Source organism: Hibiscus syriacus, unplaced genomic scaffold (genome assembly GCF_006381635.1).
Source record: "Hibiscus syriacus cultivar Baekdansim isolate YM2019G1 unplaced genomic scaffold, ASM638163v2 tig00000477_pilon, whole genome shotgun sequence".
NCBI classification, from domain to species: domain Eukaryota; kingdom Viridiplantae; phylum Streptophyta; class Magnoliopsida; order Malvales; family Malvaceae; genus Hibiscus; species Hibiscus syriacus.
The window spans coordinates 3,798,719-3,815,973 of record NW_024061790.1 but is presented as its reverse complement, the minus strand read 5'-3'; the positions used below and the strand labels follow the sequence as shown (position 1 = coordinate 3,815,973).

General features: G+C 34.7%; 1 pseudogene; it reads left to right on the top strand.

The window, feature by feature from the left end:
* Positions 1-13,661: 13,661 nt before the first annotated feature.
* On the top strand, positions 13,662-16,382 carry LOC120206482 (annotated as a pseudogene).
* Positions 16,383-17,255: the final 873 nt, after the last annotated feature.

Here is a 17,255-nt window from a genome sequence, read left to right as displayed (position 1 = left end):
GTGAGAAATTAATATTCTTCCAAATTCGTTGTATCTCGAAAGCTTAGGTCGGTTTGGTTAAAAAATATTTTTTAATTTTTATTTTCATAAAATAGTTTTCAGTTTTTTTAAATTAGAAAACTTGTTTAGTTAATATAAATGAAAATTTGAATCCAAAAATTAAATAGTAAAAATATATTTAGTATCTAAATTTTTAAAATATAAATGAATAAAGAATTATTAAAAAAATTAAATTAAACTATAATTATTAAAAAAATCATTAAATTAACTTAACATGTGAGTTATGTAAATATAAAATAATAAAGTTGATAAAAAATTTCATAACACAATTTATTTTAGTTTATAATAAGAATATAATGTTATTCTATATTGGACATCAATTAAATTTTAAAAAAACATAAAAATATTGTTATAACCAACAGCACACAATAGTGTCGTTAAAATAAAAATATTTTTAATGATAATTGAGGCCCTCAAACTTTTAAGAAAAAAAAATAGTGTAGCCTCTTAACATTTTTTACATTGAAAAAAATTAATATAACCCTTTGAATAACGGAATCAAACGCTGACTGTCATGACACTTAATGACAATATACAATATTGATGTAACACTTTACGATACTGTCGTGGCAGTACATGATAGATGATAATGTGATAGATGTGCTTAATTGATTTTTTGGCTAAATTTGATGGCGGAATTGATTTTTTTAGAAAGTTTGAGGACTTATTTATTTAAAATTTATTTAAATTAAAAATATAAAATACAAACAATTATTGGGATATTCAATACATTAAATATAAAAATACTATAAAATTAAATCATTAAAAAATCATTTTAAAGACTATATTGAGGCTAAAAAAAGTTCAGAGATCATATTGTTTTTTCTACAAAATTTTGAGGGTTTTAGATACCATTAAATTAAAAAAATATTTTTAGAATAATTTGAACCCATATAAGTTAAATTAAAAAATCTAGATCCCATATTTCCTTATTTTTAAAATTTTCAAAATAATTTTAATGAAAATACTGAAAACATCTTTTTTATGTTTTTATATTTTCACTCATTTTTGTTTTCATTTTTCATAAATCATTTTCAATTTTACAACTAAATATGTTTTCTTCAAAGTTTTCTATTTTCTAAGAAAATGAAAATGGAAACATATATATTTTCTAAAACCAAACAGACCTTTAGCCAATTCGTAGAAAACCTTATAAATAAAATATAAAATTTAAGCGGTTCTATCACTTGTATTTATTTTTAGGGTAAAGTACATAAATGGTCCCCCCCGACTATAGGATATTAATTTTTTGAGTCACTCGATTATTAAAAGTTACAAAATGGTCCCCCGATTATAGGGAGTTGTTTTGTTGAGTCCCTTGATTATTAAAAGTTACAAGATGGTCCCCTGATTATAGGAAGTTGCTTTGTTGAGTCCCTCAACTATTAAAAGTTACAAAATGGTCACCCGACTATTCATTATATTCCAAACTCGTATTTTTCTATTAAAAAATAGTGGACGCCTTAAAGTTAACATGATAATTGAGATATGGTAGTCGTTTTAAATTATGAGATTATATTTTATCATGTCTCAGTCAACAGGTTAACATCCAGCTTATATTGTTGTTAAATTTTTAACGAAAAAGTACTAGTTTGAAACATAATAAATAATCGGGTGACCATTTTGTAACTTTTAAAAGTCGAGGGACTCAACAAAGCAACTCTCTATAGTCAAAAGACTATTTTGTAACTTTTAATAGTCAAGAGACTCAATAAAGTAATAGCCTATAATTAGGGAACCATTTTATATTTTACCTTTATTTTTATAAACCGCAAACATTTTTATTCTAATTATATTTTAAGAGAACGTTAGTGAGTCTTTAGTTGTGTATCTTTAGTGTTCATGTTCATTTTGTAAGGTTATGTTATAACCCAACAAATGTATTCTGAATATTATTTTTTATACCTCATATTTTCCAGAGGACCCTGAAGCATCTTTGAATCTCTAGCCCTTAGGAATTTCATAAGGTATAAGAAGAACACCTTTGGAAGAAAGATCTCGAATATCTAACATACTTTGAGAAGCCGCGAACCATTGGCATAATCTCTAATAAGTTCATTTGACCTACAGGAGTTAAATATACCTCTAGTTTATCATATCTACCTAGCATGTCAATCAACAAGTAGACATAATAGTCTTAAATATGGCACCAAATCCAAGAGACACTATAAAATCTATTGACCAAGATCAAGGGATGAGATAAAAATCAGATAAAACAAATTCATCTTCACTATTTCTTCTACCTCCTTATGGAGACAAAGAATTTTGACATCGACAAACGGTCGATCTATCATTTGCTACGGCTCTCTATCTAAACTAGAAGGGGTGAACGGTCTATCGCTGCCACATCATATTTGGCCCTATCAATAAATGGTGTAGTGTTCATGGAATATCTCCTATTAGAAAATAATCAGCCAAAATGCACCGTAAAAGGAAAAATAGCCAAGTCATCTCCCAGTTTCTTCCCTAAATCTTCTATGATGTACTTAGTTATTTTCAACCAGAACTAGCAGAATGAAGCAACAAAACTTGCACGTGCCACCAAAGATCCTTGGAAAAATGGGGCTGAAAACCTGAAACACTCTCCTTACTTAGATTGCCCTATTAAAAAGCATTTAGGGTTGGTATAAAAATGTGAATCATGAAGTTTATTGAGGAGTCATCAATAAAGGACCAATATAGTGAGTAAGTAACGCTTAATGGATAATGGAAAAGGAATGGTTCCATGAAACCACTCTTTCAACAGCTATTCCGACAAGCAACCCTAGTAAACCACCCAAGTAACTTTATAACTAACCATTGTAAGAGTTACCTCCTCAATCACACTAGAGGTGTTGCAAAAGGAAGAGAGCCTCATTTCATAAAACAATGCCAAGCATATAATGGTAAAACATGTTTCCTGGTTGCACCTCTATCTACACATATAACAATAAAGAGACGTTGTGTGGTCAGTATAGACGAGAGTTACCCCATCATTATGTTAGATCATAAACTTGATCCATTATTGGAGCCTAAACCCAAACCCAAACTAAATTGATGTAATTGCTTACATCATTTAAGTAATGATGTCATTGCTTACATCAATTTAGTTAGGTGAGAGTTAGGTATTTGTTGAATTTGTAATGGTTTAAATTAGTTTATTTGTGTGGTGTAGGATTGTTCTTGAGTAGTATAAATACCCCTCCCCATTTTAGTTTTAAGTATCAAGAAAAATTAAGAGCTTCTAAGTGAGTGAAGAAGCAAAGTCTTATAAGAGTGAGTTGTAGTTCTTGATTTTGAGTGAGAGTGCTCTTGTAATATTTGTTTGATTTTCAATAAAAGTTGTTTGTGTGAGTGTTTTATTTCCAGCAAATTGGTATTAGAGAGAGTTAGAAAGATCAAAGGCCTCGACGAGAGGAATCCGCCGCCGCCAGAATTTTCTCAATCTGAGTTCTAACGCACCGCCACGCACCGCTTGAAGACTGCTTCCAGAAAATCGAGTTGACTCACCGAGTTGAGCCGAGTCAGCCGAGTTGGAGCCCCTTGACCGAGTTGTCCAAGTCCCTCTCAAGGTTTTTCGGCGTTCCGGATTCATCCGTGCAATCAGATTTTACAAAATCTCATTATATTGAGAGATATGGCAAATGGTATGGCACCATTCCAAGTTCCGACACTCAACAACAACAACTACGACAATTGGAGTATCAAAATGAAGGCATTTATTGGATCACAAGATGTGTGGGATATCATGGAGAAAGGCTATAACGAGATTGTAGATGGTGTTGTTTTTGCTACTCTTACACCATATCAAAAGACAACTTTGAAGGATTCAAGAAAGAGAGACAAGAAGGCTCTCTACCTCATCTATCAAGCATTAGATGATGATGGTTTTGAAAAGATTTCAAGTGCAAGCTCTAGCAAGGAAGCATGGGAGAAGCTGTAAACCTCTTACAAAGGATCCGAGCAAGTGAAGAAGGTTCGTCTCCAAACATTAAGAGGTGAATTTGAATCCTTACACATGAAAGCATCTGAGTCTATTTCAGATTATTTATCAAGAGTAGTAGTTGTTTCTAATCAATTAAAAAGAAATGGTGAAAAGTTAGAAGATGTGAGGATAATAGATAAGATACTCCGTTCGTTGGATCCCAATTTTGAGCACATCGTCGTGACCATTGGAAAAACTAAAGACTTGGAAGAAATGACGATCGAGCAACTCCAAGGATTATTGCAAGCATACGAAGAGAAACATAAGAAGAAGCATGAGTTTACTGAGAAACTCCTCAAGCTGCAACTCAAGGATATGCATGAAAGCCAACGCAATGATAGAAACCAACGTAGCCAAGACAGAGGTAGAGGTAATGGACGAGGTGGAAGTCGAGGTCGTGGACGAGGCTGGAATTACAACAACAACAATTCCAACAACAACTATGAAAAAGGTAAAAGCTTAACACGAGGCCGTGGAAGAATCAATCCGAACTCAAGGCATGGCAAATCTCAAGTTCAATGTTATAATTGTCAGAAGTTTGGGCATTATGCTTCAGAATGTAGAGCTCCCAACAACAAAATTGAGAAGAAGACCAATTATGTGGAGGAAAAGACAGATGGAAAAGAAACTCTTCTTCTAGCACGAAAGGAAACTGATGGTGGCCAAGCAAATTCCTAGTATCTTGACAGTGGTGTAAGCAATCACATGTGTTGAATGAAAGACATGTTCGTAGATCTAGACGAGTCAGTAAGCGGAAATGTTTCGTTTGGAGATGATTCCACAATAGCAATGAAACGAAGAGGTAACATTCTTATCCGTTTGAAAGATGGGAGACATCAATTTATTTCAAATGTCTACTATGTTCCCAATATGAAAAGTAATATCTTAAGTTTAGGACAACTGGTAGAGAAAGGTTATGATATTCATATGAATAATTATAATCTTTCTATAAAAGATAATAAGAATAACTTCATTGCTAAAATGCCGATGTCAAAGAATAAAATGTTCTTGATCAACAAACAAAATGATGTTGCAAAGTGCCTGAAAGCTTGCTACAAAGATGCATCATGGCTTTGGCATCTTCGATTTAGGCATCTCAATTTTGGAGGTCTAGAGTTGTTATCTAAGAAGGAGATGGTAAAGGGTGTCTAGTCGGGAAACAATTCAGGAAAAGCTTTCCAAATGAGTCAGAGACAAGAGCCAAGAAGCCAATTGAGCTCGTCCATACCGATGTGTGTGGACCGATCAAGCTAAGCTCTCTCGGTAACAGTATCTATTTCATTCTCTTCATTGATGATTTTTCAAGAAAAACTTGGGTATATTTCTTGAAACAAAAGCCATAAGTTTTTGAAGTCTTCAAGAAGTTCAAAGCAGCAGTGGAGAGAGAAAGCGGTAGAAATATCAAAGCCATGAGATCTGATCGAGGTAGAGAATTTACTTCCAGGGAGTTTCAAGAGTTCTGTGAAGCAAATAGAATTCGTCGACCAATGACAGTTCTTAGATCCCCCCAGCAAAATGGTGTGGCAGAAAGAAAGAACAGAATAATCCTTGACATGGCACGAAGCATGCTTAAAAGCAAGAAACTACCCAAGGAATTTTGGGCGGAAGCAGTAGCGTGTGCAGTCTACTTGACAAACCGATCTCCAATAAGAAGTGTATGGGGAAAGACATCGCAAGAAGCATGGAGTGGAAGAAAGCCTAGCATTTCCCACTTGAGAACCTTTGGAAGTATAGCCCATGTTCACGTACCAGACGAGAGAATAACGAAGCTTGATGATAAAAGCGAGAGTTTTATATTCATCGGATATGAAGCTAATTCAAAGGGATTCAAGTTGTGAAATCCAAATAATAAGAAGTTTGTGATTAGTTGAGATGTGGTCTTCAACGAAGAAGGAGAATGGGATTTTAACTCTCATACAGATGACTTCAATTTCTTTCCTTAGTTTGAAGAAGGTGAGCGGACAATGAGGGAACAACTAGATGAATCTCAACAAGAGCTTGCAACTCCACCCACTTCACTAACATCAACCACTCAAGGAGACTCATCACCTTCGTCATCGTCAAGTGGGAGTCAAAGTGAAAGAGTTGTGCAACGTACAAGAAGCCTTAGAGATCTCTATGAGGTAACTGAACGACATGATAATCTTACATTACTTTGTCTGTTTGCCGATTGTGAACCAGTAAGCTTTCAAGAAGCGGTACAAGAAAAGAAATGGAGAGATGCGATAGATGAAGAAATCAAGGCCATCGAGAAAAATGACACATGGGAACTTGCCTCACTTCCCAAGGGACATAAGGCGATAGGTGTCAAATGGGTGTACAAAACAAAGCAAAATGCCAAAGGAGATATTGAAAGGCACAAGGCGAGGCTAGTTGCGAAAGGCTATAGTCAAAAGGCTGGAATTGACTATGATGAGGTATTTACTCCTGTTGCTCAATTAGAGACTATCAGACTAATCATTTCTTTGGCAACTCAAAACAAGTGGAAGATACAACAGATGGATGTAAAGTCTGCCTTCCTAAATGGAGTTCTTGAATAGGAAGTTTACATTCAACAACCATCAGGCTATGAAGTCAAAGGGCCAAAAGACAAGGTGTTAAAGTTGAAGAAGGCTCTTTACGGGCTAAAACAAGCACCAAGGGCATGGAATAGCCGAATCGACAAGTACTCCCAAGAGAATGGCTTCAACAAATATCCCTACGAGCATGCTCTATATATCAAGATCAAAGATGAAGATATTTTGATCGTGTGCCTCTACGTGGACGATTTGATCTTTACCGGAAGCAACCCAAGCATGTTTAATGAATTCAAGGATGTAATGATGAAAGAATTCGAGATGACAGACATGGGGCTCATGGCGTACTACCTTGGCATTGAAGTTAAGCACCAAAAGGATGGAATTTTCATTTCACAGAAAAGTTATGCAAAGGAGATACTAAAGAAGTTCAAGATGGAGAACTGTAAGCCAATAAGCACACCGAAAATATGGGATCAAGATGACCAAACATGAAGAAGGCGAAAGTGTAGATCCAACATTCTTCAAAAGTTTGATAGGAAGTCTACGCTATTTAACTTGCACGAGACTCGATATTCTTCACGCGGTTGGATTGGTTAGTCACTACATGGAATCTCCAACAACCACCCATTTTAAAGCCGCAAAGAGAATTCTTCGCTATCTAAAAGGTACAATTGACTTTGGCTTGTTCTATTCAGTTTCTAATGATTACAAGCTTATTGGATATATCGACAGTGATTGGGCTGGAGACATAGATAATCGAAGGAGCACTACTGGGTTCATATTTTTCATGGGAGATATTGCGTTCACATGGATGTCAAAGAAACAACCGATTGTCACATTGTCCACTTGTAAAGCGGAATATGTTGTTGCTACCTCATGTGTTTGTCATGCAATTTGGCTTAGAAATCTATTGAAGGAGATAGGTTTGATACAAGAAGAGCCTACCAAGGTTTGTGTCGACAACAAATCAACCATTGCCTTATCAAAGAATCTAGTATTCCATGATCGAAGCAAGCACTATATAAGGGAGTGTGTTGCAAGAAACGATGTGGAAGTTGAATACGTGAAGTCGCAAGATCAAGTTACCGATATTTTTACCAAGCCACTGAAAAGTGAAGACTTCATAAGAGTAAGGAACTTACTAGGGGTCACAAGATCAAGTTTAAGGGGGGTGTTAGATCATAAACTTGATCCATTATGGGAGCCTAAACCCAAACCCAAACTAAATTGATGTCAATGCTTACATCATTTAAGTAATGATGTCATTGCTTACATCATTTAAGTAATGATGTCATTGCTTACATCAATTTAGTTAGGTGAGAGTTAGGTATTTGTTGAATTTGTAATGGTTTAAATTAGTTTATTTGTGTGGTGTAGGATTGTTCTTGAGTAGTATAAATACCCCTCCCCATTTTAGTTTTAAGCATCAAGAAAATTAAGAGCTTGTAAGTGAGTGAAGAAGCAAAGTCTTATAAGCGTGAGTTGTAGTTCTTGGTTTTGAGTGAGAGTGCTCTTGTAATATTTGTTTGAGTTTCAATAAAAGTTGTTTGTGTGAGTTTTTTATTTCCAACACATTAGTCTTAAATACTAGAAACTAGTTGATAAAAAAACCTACTAGTTAGATCTATGTCTGTGCCTTAGATTATACTATGATTATACTAAACTTTGTTATTTCTTAAATGAAACTAGGAAGAAAATTTCTTTTAGCGTACTTTGTAGCACTCAAACACTTCTAGTACACATAAAAGACCAGAGTTCTTCTTCCTCCATTGGAAAACTAAAACTCTACAGACTCTGCTAATACTAGGATTGGTGCCTTATATCCTTCATCTTGTTGACATGGGATTGAAACAGATTTATTGTACTGCCATGGTGGGGATACCTTCCCTCTGGCTGAACGCATTGAATTGCCTCTACATTAACTACTCAAGGGCTTGGAAAGCCTTTGCTCTAGCAATAAGAGTGATTTCATTATGCCTTAATGAACATTGAGATGTCCTTGACCCTAGAGAAACGTATCCCAACTCTTCATTTATACCAAGGCAAAGATATGTCACTCACATCTGCAAAATTTTAAAGCATTGAGATGTATTTTCTATACTTTTGTGTGTTGTTGTACGTAAAGTTACCCCATCTAAACTCATTGGGAGCATTGAGATGCCTCTGCTCCTCTATAAAATCTTCCTCAAACCAACTGATAAAGTTGAAATACCTTTTTCCTATTAATTGGAATTAATCCATTGCCACTCCACAAGTTGTAGAAAATCCTTCACCTAAAAGCGTCAAGATGTCTCTGCAGGATTCATACTGGGAAAGATTTGCCTCACACTCTAACTATCAAAACCTTACAGGTTCTCCAAAGAGTGTTAGGATGCCTTTGCTCAACAATAAGAACTTATTCATTGTGACCATGAGTGTGAATATGTCTTTACCACAACAAGGGGGAACAAAGACCTCCATGTTGCTTTCACCATAGTAAAGAATAAGACACCATTGTTTCTCTCATTTTTCCATGCTAACATCGATCGAAAGAGTTAATATGTCTTTGTCTTGGTAATATGAGTTATTCCATTTGCACATCATAGAGTGTAGTGATGTCTCCACCTGAAAGCGTTAAGTTACCTCTATATCACTCATGGTATTATATCGGGTAGGAGTTTCCCCACATTTTCATAAACCTTCAAAGAGTATGGGATGTATTTCCTTAGCTAAAAGAAATTTTATTGTTGCCACTATAAGCATAAAGATGCCTTTACCACAACAAGAAGGGTATATAAACCCCTTCATCACTCTTACCACAACAAATAAGCCTCCGCTTATTAAACTGTAAATGCTTTTGAGGGTGTCTAGTTTCCTCTTTCAATGGACTAAAACACAGAGATGTCTCCTACTAATATTATATTAAAACATTACCATCGTCCAAATTGAATAGAGTTGTCTCCTTCTAGGTCGAGAAAAAAATTCCCTTGACCTATATAACGTGCAAAGATGATTCTCAATTAAGCATCGAAAAACATCCACCGAGAAACATATTTAGAGTTGTTACACTTGAGCGTTGAGATAATTCTACCTGAACTTCAAATTACTCAAATATAAAGGGATAAAATAATGAGATCAACCCCAATGATAAAAATAAAATTCAAATTCTTAATACAAGACACAAACAATCTCCATACTTTTTACAAAAATTAAAGAGAATGATGGGTTAAGTTGATCCTTGTATACGATAATTGTTCGATCTCCATGTCAAACATCTTTTTCTGCTGCTTCAAATCAACCACTTGCTTTCGAGCTTTCGCCACATACAATCTAGCATTAGAATTTGTCTCCCGACTTCCTTACTTGCTCGAGCCTTACTTCGTGCCATAGCCAACTCCCATTTTAATCTCATAGTTATGCCTTTAACATTGAACTCATAACATTGGTGGCCTTTAGTTTTGCCTCTTTAGCAATAATTACACCCAATATACTGCTCTCCCTTGAAGCGACCCTCTCAAGGATAGAATCAAATTTCTTTTTTGCTAATCGAAATGACTGGATGGCTCCAGCCATAAAATAAATAGCCTCACTAAATGTCTTAATCCTTTCATCCAATGTTAGTAAACTCTTCATTTCTCTCCCAAAAGATCCTGTTCACCCACCAACTCGAGAAGAATCAATTTTCTTTTTTGCCCAACTGGCGTAAACACCGTGATAAGGTTTATGCTCAATAACTCTATATGTTTCAAATCACATATCGTCATGCAACATGACTCCAAACTCGTTAACCAAAATGAAATTTACTCCAGAAATACCACCAGAGCGAAGCTCCATAACAACTCGAGAATTCAATGAATAGAGAAGGACCCAGGAGCATCCTCCAAGATAATCCAACCTAATTGCTCATTCCCGCACTCAACTTCCCTTGAACTGTTCCTTGCTCCTGCAATGCTTGTATTACCCCTACCAACCTCACTAAAATCAGCATCGAGTGAGCCCGACCCTTGATTGATATCATCCTCTAACATAGTCTCATCATCAGGCCCAAAATCCTTGGTAAATACCTATGAAAAATATATGTTCAACTAGAGCCTCAAGGGACAATGATAGGAGACGAGTAGAGTATCCACATCCTCTACCTTTATCCCTAATAAAATCTACATAAGCTTATCTTTATCCACATATGGTCACGTCTCTCTACTATCCCTAACCCTCGATGGAAATTCCACACCAAACATTTCACTACTAATCCTAAACCTATTCGGGATATTTCTTTGGAGGCAATGATTGTAAACATTTTGGATGCAGATTGTCTCTAGAGATTCAACTATCCTCCTTTCTTTAGTTTAGCAAATTGCTTTCGATCTCCCTTCTTTAAAATTGGGATAGATAACCTCGTGCACTCACTAGGTATGCCTTAGCATAGGGGAAATTGAACTCTCTGGCTAACTTTCGGGCCACCCTAATGAACTTCAAATATATAGGTTTATCCGTCATTTGCTGGTCTAACTAGCAATAGACTCACCAATTTTGAATGACTTCTCACACCTACGCGTGAAACATAAGAGCCTCGTGTGAACCTATTAAGCCACACTATTGGAAGAGAATCCACTAAGGTACCCATTTATTCTCCCAAAAGAATATGAAATAACCTGTACGAAAAGATAAATGAAAAGATAAATGCAAAACCATGTTGGGTTCCCATTGCTACCATCTTCACGTTCACTCGTATGATGCGAACCATACGAAATGCTAAATTCAAACTCATAGTTTTCCCACAATACACCCCGACTCAACAGTAGATTCTTGGCCTCAAGTTGGTGACGTGAGCATTTAAAAATACTGTCATCCATTGGCCGTCGATGATTTGCCTCTATCTTTGCCTATCCTCTCTCCTCTCCTTGAACGTTCTTCTTCATTGTCCCAAAAGCATACTCAAATGCAAATCATAATCAATATTGCAAAGAGAAAACAACAACACTAGAGGATTTATGACTACCACTCCAAATCATCCTCGTATAATAGGACTGATCGATATGTCCTCATTGGTCGAAACATCACACCATTCCACCATGCCAAACACAAGATATTGCAAATTTAAGACTCTAAGTCGTTCAAGAAGCAATAACTGTGATTTTCCCCCAAAACTAATTATTAAACAACTATAATACTTTAACAACTAAGTCTCAATTCAAGCCACTTTATGGAATTCTCTCGACTAAGGGAGGACAAATTGTTACACCGACAAAGGTCTTCCACTTATCATTCCTACGCCTCATAGCCTTTGGAGGATCCTAAAGCATTTGTGAATCTCTAGAAGGTATAAGAAGAACACCTTTATAAGAAGGGACGTGAATATCTAACATCTCTCAAAAAGCCGCAACCTATTGACATGATATGTGATTGGTTCGCGTGACCTACAAGATTATGATTTCATTTCGATTCCCTTTAAAGTTTAAACAAAAAAAATCTTTGATACATCACTGGTTGTACTCATTTAAGAAAAGTAAATAAATAAGTCATTAATATTAAATAAATATAATTATTTTTGTGTTTAAAGTAACTTAAAATGATGCCCAGGTAACATCTAAAAAATTTCTGGTCAGTATTGGTATTAATGGTTTGAGAATATCTAAATATTTTACGTAAAATTAAAATTTATGTACACATTAAATTTTATATTTAAGATTTGGATTTTTCCTTAATAAAAATCTATTTCAAATTCATAACTCTTTATTAGGTCAGTTCATTAATTAAGGTTGCCTCCCGTAGCATAAATAAAAGGTGTTGTTGGGGTTGGTTGTTGGTATAGTGGTTTATGGCGTCTGTCTGTTTAGCGTTTTTGGTCGATTTAGTAGCGGTTGTACTCTTGTCCTTAATAAAATTTCTTTAAAAAGTGGCAAATTGTATTTTTGGTCATTCTACTATGAAGTTTAGTTAATATACTTTAATTTAGCATAATTTGTTTCTTTATTATTATAATATCATTGGTTATTCCAAATAAATAATTATCCAATTTATTTTTTATATTGATTTTTCTCTTTAAAACTCTTCTAATCTATCATTGTGGCATGAATGGTGTCAACGTTTTAATTAGTATACTTAACAGTGTTAATCATTTAGACTTATTAATGGATATCAGAATGGGTCGAATTAAAGGACTAAATCCCTAATTTGAGTATTGTTATGATTATCGAAACAATTGATGGTAAACAAATATTATCGAACAGAAAAATAAAATACACCAATATTTACGTAGAAAACTTAAAAGGGAAAAACTACAAGTAGAAGAAAAGAAATTTTCTTTATGTTGAAAAATACAAGATCTGTTACATCATACTTTTATCATTGTTTTAATTGTAACTTCATGAGCCAGTCTAAGAAGAAATTGGATCATAACTCTAATAAGTAATAGTGAATGAACCAAATCACAATTTGACACCTATTTAAAAAAACCCATTAAATATAGCTCAATTCTCACTAGAAGTAAACGAAACTCGACTCGAAAAACTGATTTTTTTATACTCGACTCGACTCGAAAACACTAGACTTGAATTGACTTCGAGTTATAATTTCATAAACTCGACTCGACTAAAAGAAATTCAAGTTCAAATCGAGTTGTAAAATACAACTTGAATAGTAACTCAAATTTTTTAGCAATTAGTGGATTATTTTCAAGTTTGAGTCGAGTTCCTCGACTCTGTATGTTATATGTATGTCACATATGAAAAATATATGAAAAAATATATATATGTATTATATATGGTTATAAATAACCATTTAAATTTGAATAAAATAATATCATAATATTATAAATATTTATAATTAAATTTAAACAAAAACTCAAAAATTCGACTCGACTTGACTTGTCTTAAATTTTATAAACTTGAATCGAAAAAATTTCGAGTCAACTTTGAGTTATAAAATAATACTCATAAACTTGAATAACTCAAAAAATTTTATTCGACTCGATCGATCCTTCACCCTAAGTCTCACTGTTCAAAAATTCTATTTTTAACAAACATGGAAACGATTTACAACATTACACTAGTGTTGTTTATTGTTTGGTGCTCACGGGATTTAGTATTGAGATGTTGAAGTTCATTTAATGTTGCATTTACTTGTTTACTTGGTGCAGACCATGCTCATCTATATAAAAACAATAAACTAGGGCCATTTTCCTTGTAAATTTAAAGCTTAATCGATCTTAGTTTATCTTACAGGATCCGAGAACTGCTCTCTTTCTTAACTTAATTGCATCATGAGTGAGCTGTCAAATAGACAAATGATAGTTCGGGTTGTGTTTCACATAGTGATACTCGATCTGTTGCTGAAAACATGCTTTGCTAAGGATGTTTCTCAAGCCAACTTCGTCTTCGGTGATTCCTTGGTTGATGCCGGAAACAACAATTACATTGCATCATTGTTCAAGGCTGACTTCGAATCCAACGGCATCGATTTCGGAGGGCCGACTGGCCGGTTCACTAACGGATGAACAATCGTTGACATAATAAGTAAGTTCAAGATTCAGGGTCTAGGGTTTTGAGTTTTATGAGTAGGAATTATTTCAGGAAATAATTATAAGTTTCATGCAAATGATTTCAGGTCAGGAATTGGGTCTTCCAGGTTTCACTCCCCCTTACTTAGCCCCCACAACTAGAGGACCGGTGGTTCTTCACGGTGTCAATTATGCTTCTGGTGGTGCAGGGATTCTCAATCACACTGGAAATATCTTTGTAAGGCTTCTTCCCAAGGTGTTTAACTGTTAAAAAAGAAGGTCAATATATAGTTTTGGGATAATTAATAATATCGTAATATTATAAAAGTATAAATAAGGAGACTAAAACAGAATTTCACCTAAAACAATGTGGCTTCGAACTCACGGTGCAAAAACTGGTTTCAGCTTGTTCGAGATTACATTTTCTTTTATGTCCCAACTCCAAAAGATCCAATATTTCTCTTAATAATAAGCAACATCATATATACACACACACACACGTATATAAAGGTTAAGATCTACTTATACAATGTAAAACTCTTTAATTTTACATAAATTTAAAACCGTTAGATGAGTGAAAATAGATGGTTGAGACTGACTCATTGTTTTTTTTCTTCTAGTAAATATCTTCTCATCTCGCACTGTCAATGTTAACAATTTATTTTTATTAATCTACCAGTTCTAATTTTGTGTAAAATTAAAAGAGTTTTGCACTGTAAAACAATATTCTGTCTCATATATATATATAAGCAAGGATGGGCGTAAAAGAATTGGTGAGGACAGTCACCTCTTAAAAATTTTAAAATTATCATATATTTTAGAATTTTTATATAATTTTTTATTTAAAATCTGTTTCATTCTTAAAATTTTAGAATTTCGCTTCCTAGCATAAAATTTTGTATCCGTCCTCATATACAGGTTGGTCGAATCAACTTTGATGCACAGTTAGATAATTTTGAAAACACCAGGCAAGATATTATCTCCATCGTTGGAGCTTCTGCAACGCTATAGCTGCTTCAAAGTTCTCTTTTCTCGGTTACAATGGAATCCAATGATTTCATAAACAACTACTTTACACCTATTGTCTCAGCTGAGGAGCAAAGATTAGTTCCTCCAGAAATGTTTGTGGCCTCCATGATTGCAAGATTCAGGCAACAGCTTACCATAAATTTTCTAACTGATTCTGTATTATTAAAGAGTAAAGTAGACAAATGGTTTCCAACTGTAGTATGTTGTTTTATTAAGCCTCGCAACTATTAAAAGTTACAAAATAATCTCTTGATTATAGGGAGTTATTTTGTTAAGTCTCTCGAATATTAAAAGTTACAAAATGGTCACCCGACTATTAATATGTTTCAAACTTGTCATTTTCTGTTAAAAAATTGACTGCAGTCTGAGATGGACGTTAACATGCTAACTAAGATATGATAAAATCCAATATCATAATCTCAAACGACTATCATATCTCAGTCAACATTTTAACATCTAGCTCAGGCAACTGCTAATTTTATAACGAAAAAAGGACGAGTTTGGAACTTCATGAATAGTCGTGTGATTATTTTGTAACTTTTAATAGTTGAGGAACTCAACAGAGCAACATGTTATATTCAAGAGATCATTTTGTGACTTTTAATAGTCGGATGACTTAACAAAACAATATCATATAGTCAAGACACCATTTATGTACTTTACCCTATTAAAAGATATAGGGTCTAAATCTCGAAATTTGCTAAAGTACAAGGTTTGACAGTGTCTTTTGACCTAAACATCCTTCCATAATTTTCTTTTCTTTGTAGAGACTTTACAATTTGGGTGCTCGAAAGATTATAGCGGTAAATGTTGGCCCTATTGGTTGTATTCCATATGAGAGAGACCTGAATCCAACTTCAGGAGATAACTGTGCTACTCGTCCGAATCAGCTGGCTCAACAATTTAATGCTGAGTTAAGGAGTCTTATTAATGAACTCAACATTGGCTTAAAGGGGTCAATTTTATTATATGCTGATGTTTACCGCATAGTGGACAATATCATACACAATTACAGAACTTATGGTGACAATGTTGTAAAATAATTCTCCAACTTTTCAAGCATACATTAACCATGTTCTGAACAGGTTTAGTTATTTTTGCGATCTACAGGTTTCGACAGTGGAAGCTTTGCATGTTGTTATGTCGACGGTAGATTCGGTGGCTTGGTCCCTTGTGGTCCGTCGTCGAAAGTTAGTCCGGACAGATCGAAGTCTGTTTTTTGGGATCCATTCCATCCTTCGGAGCTGCTAATGTCATAATAGCTAAACGTCTCCAAGATGGTGACTGATGATATTTTTCCCATGGAACATTCGGCAACTGTCTAGTGTTTGATTTGATGTTTGTGAGGAGAATCTGCTGAGAAAAATTTCTTGATAGGAATTAATAAGACATATTACATTATGGTTGTCCACTGTTGAGCTAATCATCAGCTGTTAAAAAAAACTTTAAAATTGTCACATTGTGTTGCAATTTATGTTCCTCGAAGACCCAATTGAATAGACAAGCAGACTAGCTCAAACTTTAATTCAAACCTAGACCCACTACCAGATGACCCGTTTGGCCCTAAAAGATAAAGAAATTTTAGAAGCCCTAACCAGATGCAGTCGTTGCCGCTCTCCCATATAGCCTCACCCACTCAAACTTCTCTACCATAAAAAATTCAACGACCTTTATCCTTATCACTATCTACCCTTATAAAGCACTAAAAATCCAACCCCAAAGCCCTATAAAATCCGTGACGAAGGAGGCTTATGGGGGTTAAATACGGAAATTTGGCGACCGACCAGAGAAAAGCCGAAGAGAGGAATGTGCATAAAGGAGAGGAGTTTTAATGTCATTTGGGGATTCATTTTCTAAATCCTATCAACGAAACGGAAGCAAAGACACTGGAGAAACTCATATATCAAAATTGAGCTGATCGCATGACAAACGATGGTGGATTAGAGAAGTAAAAGTTGAAGAGTTTTTGGTAAGTTTGTGGAATTTGGAGGGTCTTCTGGTGAACCAACCCCATGTTCAGAATTAGGAGGTTGAGACGTAAGGACCAATGAAATTTGAGCTATATTAGCCACCATCGTTGGTGATAGATGGTATCGGTCGACGATAGTGATCGGTGATGAGTGGTATTGGCCAACTAATCTGTAAAGAGAAGCTAGAGCTTCTAAAAGAAAAATAAGGAAAAAGTCTTTAAATGGCCTATTTAAAG